Below are 10,914 nucleotides of genomic sequence, written 5' to 3'. Positions count from 1 at the left end.
ATCCACCAATTAGTCATTTAGGATCCCACTTTGTTGTCATAATGGTTATCAGAGAAAGAGAGAGAGAGAGACAGAAACAGAGACAGAGAGAGAGGAGAGAAACAACATTCACATAACATTTATTACAGTACACTGTTATAATTGTTTTATTTCAGTATTAGTTACTAGAGGCCCGTTGCACGAAGAGATTCATGCAATAGCCCTTCCCTTCCTTTGGCTGCCGACACTGGTTTTTCTCCGGCACCTGGGACCCAGGCCTTCACTCCAGCTGGAGCTTTCAGTCTTCACTCCACCTCGTGACTACATATGCAAATTAACTGCCATTTTTGTTGGGTTAATTTGCATACTCTCCTGATTGGCTGGTGAGCATAGCAGAGGGATGGTCAATTTACATATTTGTCTATTATTAGGTAAGATTGTTGTTAATCACTTACTATGCCTAATTTATATATTAAACTTTGTTATAGATATGTATGTATAGGCACTATTTGTGGTTTCAGGCATAAAATGGGGGTCTTGGAATGTATCCCCCAGGAATAATGGGAAACTACTCTGCTAATAGTTTGTAATTAGGTAACCATCATTTATATTCAATTATTCATCTTGATCATAGAGTTTGTATGTTTAACCCCTTTTCATGCTGTGCTGACACTTTAATTGGTCAAATAATAATTTGGTCACTCTAGATTATGGCAAACTAAGGGGGAATATCAGAGACTCCTCAAAATTCTGTCTATTCTTTCTTAAAATGCACAGAAAGATGCATATATAAAAGAATTCATTAAAACAGTATGTAAAACTAATGATAATAAATAGTGATAGGGTCCAACTTGTTCTGGGGAGGAGCTAATAAATAAGATTTAAATCCTACTATTAATTAGGACTTCTGACCTATCCAGAACAGGAAACATAGTGGGTGAACTGAGCAACTAGACAGGGTGCTGAACTACTGGTAAAAGTATACTGCACTAAATACAAAGTCCTGTCCTAACTCAGGATAACAAGTAAAATAATTACTTTGGTCAACTAGACCACACTTAATTATAAATAAACAAATAAATTTTAAAAACAGAATAAAACATTTCTTACCAGATTGATTTAAAAAATTACATGCAATCAAATAACAATAATTTAATAATAACAGTAAATTGTTTTGCTTCATTCTTTAAAAATTTATACCAGTTGACATTTGCGGAGCAAGATAATAAACTTTTATCATCAATAGCTGGAATTAAATATTTATTATTAATAAGTAGTTTTATTTTTCAGTTTGGTTCAATATTGTTGGCTATTAAAGTTTTGCTTTTCTAAATGCATGTAGTGTTTGTGGCAATATAGATGATCAACTTTAATAATTATTCAATGGAGGCTTCCAAAGACATATCAATTATATAGAAATCAAAGTTTAATAAATACACATGAAAGCTATATTATCAGTCATTACCTCAAATGCTTTATATTCTTCTAGAGGCCCTGTGCACAAGATTCATGCACTGGGAGGGGAGGAGGGCTCTCAGGCTGGCCTGAGCTCTCTCACAATCTGGGACCCCTTGGGAAATGTCTGCCTGCTGGCTTAGGCCTGATTTTCCTGGGAATTGGGCCTAAACTGGCAGTCAGACATCCCTCTAGAAGTCCAGGGCTCTCACAGCCCAGACCCCTCACTCTTTACAACCAGCCTGCAGCAGCAGAGGTGAGCCTGGCTTCTCGCTGAGCAGCGCTCCCTCTGTGGGAGCACACCAAGCACCAGGGGCCAGCTTCTGCATTGAGTGTCTGCCCCCGGGTGGTCAGTGCACATCATAGCCACCGGTCATTCTGTCAGTCAGTCAATTTGCATATTACGCTTTTATTATATAGAATTTTTTAACCAACTTGATCTTTCAAGCTCTGCGAAATCTCTCAGTATAAACATTTCTATCACCTTCTTATATTTAGAACATTTTTCTCTCTTTGTGTTTGGTACTTTTTCGTTCGGAGAATATAGTTTTAGGACAGTTAAAGTTAAAATTGTTAGGACTATAGGACAATGCAATCCTTAATGGCCATTTTGTAATCATCCGGTCACAGAGGAATGAAGGACCAGGAAAAACTCACTGGACACCAGGAGTCAGAAATTGAAACTGTCCTGAAGGCACCTGATGGCGTACCTGCATCCCGTCTGCTTTACAAGCCTGCTCACCAGCTCAGCCCCCAGACCTGAGGACAAGAGCTTCCCACCAGTGACTGAATGTAAGGATGAAACTCTAGCTCCTGGGTGCCCCCTTGTCCCATCAACCTGATGTCCCCTTGGCTTGGTGCTGTGCAGCCCTTTCCTTTGGGCATCTCACCCCATCTCCTTTCCCTGAAAAGCTCAATTTTCTTTATCCACCATCTGAGATGGCTATTTAGCCTACATGTGCACCACCATGCTAGCCTACCTTGTTTACCTTCCAAAAATATGTATAACATCAGCAGAGTAAAAATTTACCCTTAATATTTTAATAGTTTTAATTCAAATTATCTTTTTGTATTAGCACTAATAACCTTTCTTTCTTTATCTTGTCTGGCTTACCTAATAAATCTTAGGCTTTTTTGTTTTCTATTTAATTTTTAATTAAATATGTTGAATTAGTAATAGATATTCTAACTTCTGTTTCAAGATAGTGAACTGAACACATACTTCACTCGTAACCTCCTGCACCAAATATCTAGTAAAAAGAAAAACACTTAACAAAGTATTAAAGAGAAAACCACAGGCCCTTACTTGTGCTAAAGCCAATGATACCAAACATAGATTTCAAATCTGACCTAATGGTTCTTTCAGCCTCTACCAGAAACATAATCTTAATCAACCAGTGAAGAATTTTCTGGTCTGTACTAATTTTTCACATGGGTCCTCTCTAAGCCCTCATAGAAAGAAGAGGCAATCTACATGATAAAACACTTGCCACTTCCTTCCCTGAAAAAGATGGTGTTCTGGTCTAAAAATAATCCTTTCTTTATTTTTGTCAATACCTCCTTTGCCCTACCCCCCTTCCTATAAAAACCTCCAATTTCATATAAGCCTTGTATAAATGCCCTTGCAGATGTGAGATGGGATGCTGCTTGATTTCATGAATCACCTAACAGGGCCAATGGGATCTTCAAATTTGCTCAGTTGAATTATTTTTTAACCAAGGAAATACATAGGTTCTTTCAACTGCACCGGAAGTTACAGCCAGGTCCTGAAAGTTAGGAAAAAAATGAAAGAAATAAACCTCAGGAAAGGACACAAACAGGAAAGTACCGCCATGAACGGTGCCTGGAGTTTGTTGAAGCCAAAGAAAGAAGAGACTCCAGTGATCAGGCCACATGTTTTCTAAAACCTCCTCCATCCTACCTTTCTCGTTATGTTTGCTGGGTATTAAGCACTGGGTTGCTTGCCTCTGCAAATTCTCAAAACATACAAATTCCTACTGTGAATGAAAAGGGGACACTGCTAACCTGACTAGCTCAGGGAACACCTGCCTGGCGGCCTTGCAAGCTCAGAGACCTGAAGTAACCACAAAGGATGGTCTGAAATTAAAACTATTTTTAACTAAAAGCTGTTTATGGTGGGTAGTCATGTCCTAGGACAGCATCTTCCCTGACAAAGGTCAATCCTTACCCTACCTGAGCCTAGAATTGTCTATTGAATCTACGATAACTTATCTGTGGAATGTCAAAATAATTTTCCTTTTTTCTGGACCCCCTCAAAGCACAGGCACCACTCTTTGGAGACCTCTCCTTGTTACTGAGTTAATTCTTGACTGTTAACTATCCTGCACCCACCTGTGTGAAAGATATATGTGTCTATCATTTTACTTTCTATCCAATCCCAGAGGTTCTCTCCCCCGCCCCTTTGCTTTCTTCTGCCTCCCAAATCTAGCTCTCAGGGATTCCATGTAACCCACATATGTCTCCTCTTTTGATTGTAATGTACAAAATAAGGTGCAAAAGCCATCATTCTCTGAAGCATAATCTCAATCCATTGAGATTTTGCTTCCTGGCCATTGTTGACAGTTTGGCTTAAATAAACTCACAAAAATTCTCCACAGGTTTGAATGTTTCTTACATTGACACTATTAAATACATGTCATTTGCTCACAAAAGGGAGACTTAAAAACATGTCCAAAAAGTTTATAATGCACAAATCAAAGTCAATGATTATAAAAAAATAAAATTTTAAAAATTGACAAAATTTTTTTCTGTCATAAAATAATTGAATCCTATTTAATACTTCTAAATAGTCAGAGTTTTTAGATAAAATAGAGATCACTACCTAGTGAGACCTGTATGACAATGTCAACATTAAAAATAATACCTACAGTGTGTAGTTACTGTTCCAAATGTGTCAGTTACACTCAAATATTTAATCTTCAAAAAAACTCTATGAGATCAGTATTATTATTAATCCTATTAAAAGACACCGGGAGTTTAAACAAAGTGCCAGATTTCACATAGGCAAAATGTAACAGAGCTGGGATTTGAAATCAAACAGTTTAGTTCCAATGCTCAAACACTCCATGCTCCAAGGGAGGTATTGCATATGAAACTAAAGAATCAAAGTGACAGAGGAAGACATAGCTTTTTTAAAAATAGAACTTATTGGGGTGACATTGGTTCACAAAATTATACAGGTTTCAAATGTACAATTCAAAAAAACATCACCTACACACTGCATTTTACACCCATCTCCTCAAGCCAAGTTTTTTTTTTTTTCCATTTTCATTTATCCCCCTTTGCCCACCTCCACCTAACCCTCCACTGCCCTTTCCCTCTGGTTAACAACTCACCATTGTCTGCATGTATGTGTTGTGTATATGTTTTTTGTCTTTTTTGGGGTAGAGGTGAGGGGTGGGTTGTGTTTTATTTTTGCTTAATCCCTTCACTTTCTTTTATCCAGTCCCCAAACTGTCTCCCCCTATGTAGCTTTAAATAAAGTTATTCAGGAAAAAAAGGAATATAAATAAACTAAACCTGCAATTCAAAAGATTGTGAAAGAACAGTGAAATAAATTTCTAAACAGCAGAAGAAAGGAATTAATTATAAAATAAAAATTAATGAAATATAAAACAAACATAAAAATAGCAAAATTGTCCCATAAAAAGAAAAGCCAGTTCTTTGAAAAGATCAGTAAGATAGACAAGCCTTTGGGAAATATGATGAAGAGTTAAAAAGAGCAAAGCGAATGAAAGAAGGAGGTCATGACTTCAGGTGTAGAGGAGATTAAATAATAAAATTTTCAGAGAACACTATATACCAACTAATTTTTCAACTTAGACAATTACATAAACGATAGATTGCCAAAATTGACCTTGGAAAAAGTTCGAAATATGACTAGAACAATAACCTTAGAAAAAATAAAAATGGTTTTTAAAGATTTACCATTAGGCAAGGCACAAGCTCCAGGGTATTTTATGGCAAATTTCTAACAAAATTCCAAGTGATAGGTAATTCCAATCTCAGAGAATAAATTTGAGAATATAGAAGATGGGAAGTTACACACTCTATTTTATAATGCTCATGTATACCTGATGACAAAATTGGATGAAAACAGAATAAAGGACAAACTAAGGACCAATTTTACTCCTCACCATAGAAGTGAAATTTTAAATTGTTAGCAAATCAAATATGCCTGTTTTTGTTCCATGTGGGTGTGTAATGCCATAGCAGGATCTGTATCCCCTGAGCTATGTTTAGGTGATCCTTTCTTATGTTAAAAAATGACCAAGTAGTCATACCTTAAAACACCTCTTTGATCTGAAATCATGGGTCATGTCTTCACCATAGATTTGATTATTGATTTTGATCTTTAAAAATTCCAATTATCTTCTGGTTGAATGACCATTTTTGTATTGGTTATTACTAATTGTTTTCATTTTTTCTTTATGTGTTTTAGGAAATTATCCTTACTTTTTCCTTTACATTACTAAGTTTATTGTGTCTAGTATCATTTATTAAGTTTACTACTTCTATTGCACATATTTCTCTATTAATTTTGCATATTCTTATTTCTTGCATTATGTCATGTAGCTTTCTAATAAAGCTGTTATTTAGCAACTTATATTTTCATTTCAGTTTAGTGCCCTATCATGTCAGATTTTACATACTCACTTATGGTATTTTTAACTTCTTAGATCCAGAGAAGATAAAATGATATGCTTTCTCAGACTGATACCTTTTTAGTTAATGAAGATTTATTTTGCATTAAAAATGAAAGAATTTTTTTTCTTAAATCTCATATCTAACAACACAAATATAACTAGTGACCTCACAACTTCCAAGTTCATTAAACATATAAAGGACAACAAAAGACTAGAATAGTCAATAAACTATTTAAAGTGTGAAGCTTATTGTCTTTGCCACAAAGTTTTCTCAGAAACCAAAAACAAACAAAAGAAGATATATTTTTGTAACGATCAGATAATATCATGCATGCAGCTCATAAAGTGTTGGGCTTAAAAAATGTTTCATATAGATTATGACTGAACAAAAACACAGCTCTTTTATAAATCTAAACTGAAGCAAATAACCCAACAAGCAAATGCACACCCATGAAGTCAACATGCTCTCCTGGACTGTGCTAGGTCTAGATGAATCTGTAGCAAATATGTCAAACTGTCAAGTTAACACTGCATTGTCTTCTTCACTCATGTCAATATATATATATATATATATATATATTTGTAAAAACCACATTTGATTTTGACCACTAGAGTTTCCAACATGAAATTGCAATTCATAAGCAAGTAGACAAATATATTTTATTAACATTTAAGCCATGCCTTCTAAACATATACGCATAGAGGCACACTAATTAAATTGTGGAAATTAAAAATAGAAATGCTTTCAGGTTAACATAAATTTTAGAATAGGATGGCATTAAAAGTACTGGAAAGTAAACAAAGAATGAAATTGTAAAATAAATAATGCATTCCGGTGTCAAGAAAATAAACATTTAGGAAATATGCCTGCATGTGTCATTTAGGGTATAGCCATAGAATGGCTGTGCAGCTGAGCATTCCCCAGGGAGCTGTCCAGTCTTTTTTGCTGACTTAGTATGTGGGGAAATTCTAGATACAAACAATAGTTGTTCCAGTACACAGTCCTTGTGATCATATTGATCATGTTCAGGACTAACTTTCTACATCAGGATCTATAAGAAGTATTCTGAAATGTCAACATTTGTACCAGGAGTTTCATGTATAGGCCTTCTTGAGTAATATGCCCTAATACTATGTTATTTTCTTTACCCATTTTCCTTTCCTCTCTCTCTCCTTCCTTAATTTTGGGTCAATGTGTAAGCATGTGTTGTATACATGTTTTCTTAATTAGCTATTACATAATGCATTTGGGTTCAATCAGGTAATACAAGTTTTCACACTGTCATTTCTCTTCACTTTCCTTAAATAACTGATCAATAAGTAAATAAGTATTTTAGAAAACCTGGAAAAGTTACATATGTCTCCCGTCAAAAAGTTTAACTTTATTAAATGTAATGTCCACACACAATCTTCCTTTGTCAAAATAGTAAGTAATTTCTATTTTCTTAAAGTCATGGCATAATGCCTGATAAATAAGTCAAGAGCCTTCTCTCTTATGATTCCAAAGTTGTAAAACATGACATATAAAAAACATACTTAGACTATGTATATTTAAAACAGTAAGTAAAATTTTACATAAAATAAATTCTATTCCATATATTTTCAACTTAATATAACCTAATTGTTCATATTTTATAAGTAATATAACTACATTATACATTCAAACAATTAAAAGTTAATGTTTAATGATTATTACATGGATTTTATTTTTCTCATATAAATGAATGCACTCCAGAATATGTGTGAATCAGTGATAGTGTTCAAGATTGTACAACTATCTCTATTGCCTTTTTATTATTGCAATCCCCAGGTCTTCACACACTGCTATACCAGGTCACAATATTTGGCTGTGAAATCTGTTTGAAGCTGAAGAAAACAACATCTGTTATTAAAGTTTATTGCTGTTTTGAAACAATATCCTGAGATCTGATATCCACTCTGGAGGAAATTGAGAGGATCAATGCTATCTTGAACTGTGTCATCCTGAAACATTAGGCTTTGCTCTTATTACTTTCTTTTTTAGTTAAAAGGCCAGTGAAGGTAAACTTTTAAAATCCTAGACTGTCTGATGAATGGGATGTTTTCTTATTTCTAGAATATTTTTTCACATTAACACTGAATTTGTAAATTAGAAATTTAGTTATTCAGGTATTTCTTCTCCTTAAAAATCATGATGAGATTTAAACCACTAGGTCTAAGCCAGGGGTCCTCAAACTACAGCCAATGGGCCACATGCAAATACAAATATTGCATTTGTTCCCATTTTGATTTTTAATTCAAAATAAGATATGTGCAGTGTGCATAGGAATTTGTTCATAGTTTTTTTTTAAACTACAGTCCGGCACTCCAATGGTCTGAGGGACAGTGAACTGGCCCCCTGTTTAAAAAGTTTGAAGACCCCTGGTAAGCTTTTCTGAGTTTCTCATGCAAAGACTGCTGATAGTCATTTGCTTTAATCGCTGGATAAAATGGCTTTTCATTTGCTTTACCATTATCTGTTCAACTTTTCTATGTTTAGATTTTCAAATTGAATGTTTACATCAATGTCTTGGAAACCCTGACAAACTTAAAAATCTTTATTCTATTTTAATTATCTCATTTCAATCTTTATGCTAATTCCTTTTATTCTGTACATATGGACCTTAATGTTCTTTAAGAACTATAGGTGACTTATGGAGAAAATTGCCTATCCAGGTCAGTTCATGTCTGTCCTATATAATAAAAGCCTAATATGCTAAGTGTCTGATCATCTAGTTGTCCATTCGACCAATCAAAGCATAAATGCTAATGATATGCTAAGGCTGCTCAACCGCTTGCTATGAGGTGCACTGACCACCAAGGGCAGATAGTCGACCGGTTGACCAGTCACCATGACGTGTACTGACCATTAGGAGGCAGACGCTCCAACCGGTAGGTTATCTTGCTGCTGGGGTCCGGCCAATCGGGACTGAGTGAGACAGGCCAGACATGCCCTGGAGCCCTCCTGTAGTCCCTCCCCAGCTGGCCAACCTCCTGTGTCCCTTCCTGGCCCTGATCGTGCACTGGTGGGGTCCCTCAGCCTGGCTTGCACCCTCTCACAATCCAGGTCCCCTTGGAGGATGTCAGAGAGCTGGTTTTGGCCTGATCCCATAGGTCAGACTGAGGGACCCCACTGGTGCATGAATTTGTGCACCGGGCCTCTAGTTGTCTATGAGCCATGCTTGTTTACACCAAATTTAATGGTAAAGTCATAATGCTAAGACACTTGAATTTTTTAATCCTTTCTATTTGAATGAAATCTATGATATATCACAAGATATTTTCAAAATTCTTCCACCTTGTGTCCTATTGCTTGTCTGTGTTACACTATAATGATGGTATGCTATGATTATCATGTTGACTAACTTCTTTTTGGTTGTCAGTGGTTCTTTTATTTTCTTCAAGTCAATATTGTGGCAATCACTTATTCTCACACTTGGATACCAGATATCATCAACAGCATCCAGTACTTTTTCTCTATACTTTGGTGAAGCCAGGGAGAGGTGAAGGTGCTAAATCAAGTGACACTAGAATGCACACATCTTTTTGACTCCCTCTAGTATTAAACATCCAACTTTTATTTTTTTTCTTACGTTGTGTACAAAGGTACTGACTATGCATTCCACACCATTTAGTTAAGACTCCTAAGCCCTTTTATATTTATATCAAAAAGTATTTCCATACATGTAATTAAGTACAAAGTACATTATTGACAAGAAAAGGAGTAAGATATTGATTTAAAAGTCCAGGATTAGAACCCAATCTCCCCAAACCTCTCATAACATTCTAGTTTGAATGGGCTTGTTGGCCATTTCCACTTATCCCATAACTTTCTAATATTTTTCTTCTCTTCTTTTACAGAGCAACTGGATATTACTGGTGCTTCCTTGTTGAAGGAGGGCATTTAAAAACCATGTATATTATCCTGGGTAAGCTTGGTGACATTTCTGTAACAATTTAAGAGAGTGAAGATATGTTCTTTCTTTTCCCTCAGACGGCCTCAATCTTATCACAAAACTTTGGCCCCAACTGGTTAACCAAAGCATTGTGAGAAGACATTTCCTCTGCTTTCCTCAGACAGCATGAAGGACACCAACTCTATGAGAATGCAAGAGAAAGGAGGTGGTGGGAACTTCACTCCCCAACACCTCCAGGAGTGATTCCACTTAGCTTCATGCTTTGAGGTAGAGGCTCAGACTTGACCCATACCAAGTACTGCCCACAGCATTTTGAGTTACGATGATCTCAGGAGCACTGCCAGCATCAAAGATATAAGCAATGGGCTATACTATTCCCTAAAACCACGCTCTTTTCCCTGCCCTCCAACGGGATGCAAATACCCTTCCTCCTCTCTCTACTCTGTGTCCTTTAGTTGTCTACAGGTCACAGTAGCGATATTCTGCTCAGACTACATTATGGTATTTTGTATTTACTAGTATAATACTCTGAGGGCAAGTTCTTATCACAGGAGTCAAATTCTTTTCAACCCTTACGTTTATTTTCCTTTCTGTTTTCACCTTGTATTCTTATCCACACAACAGATATCTACCTACATCTTTTAGTAGCCAATAAACAGAATAAATGCATTTTCACTAACTCCCCCCGCCCCCACCACACACATCATCCCCGTGGATGCTATTGAAATTCTCTAAGATTTTAAGCAAGACAGATTGTTTATGTATATAGACCTTAAGCAAATTTCTCATGTTAAGGTCATTTATCTGATTTTTCTCTGCTGAGCAAAAGAGAAAACTTTTGCTCTCAGAAACTATTTGCATAGCAGTGTAACAGAAAG

This window comes from Myotis davidii, unplaced genomic scaffold (assembly GCF_000327345.1).
Source record: "Myotis davidii unplaced genomic scaffold, ASM32734v1 scaffold54, whole genome shotgun sequence".
NCBI lineage: Eukaryota > Metazoa > Chordata > Mammalia > Chiroptera > Vespertilionidae > Myotis > Myotis davidii.
Note: the sequence above shows the minus strand (reverse complement) of the source record.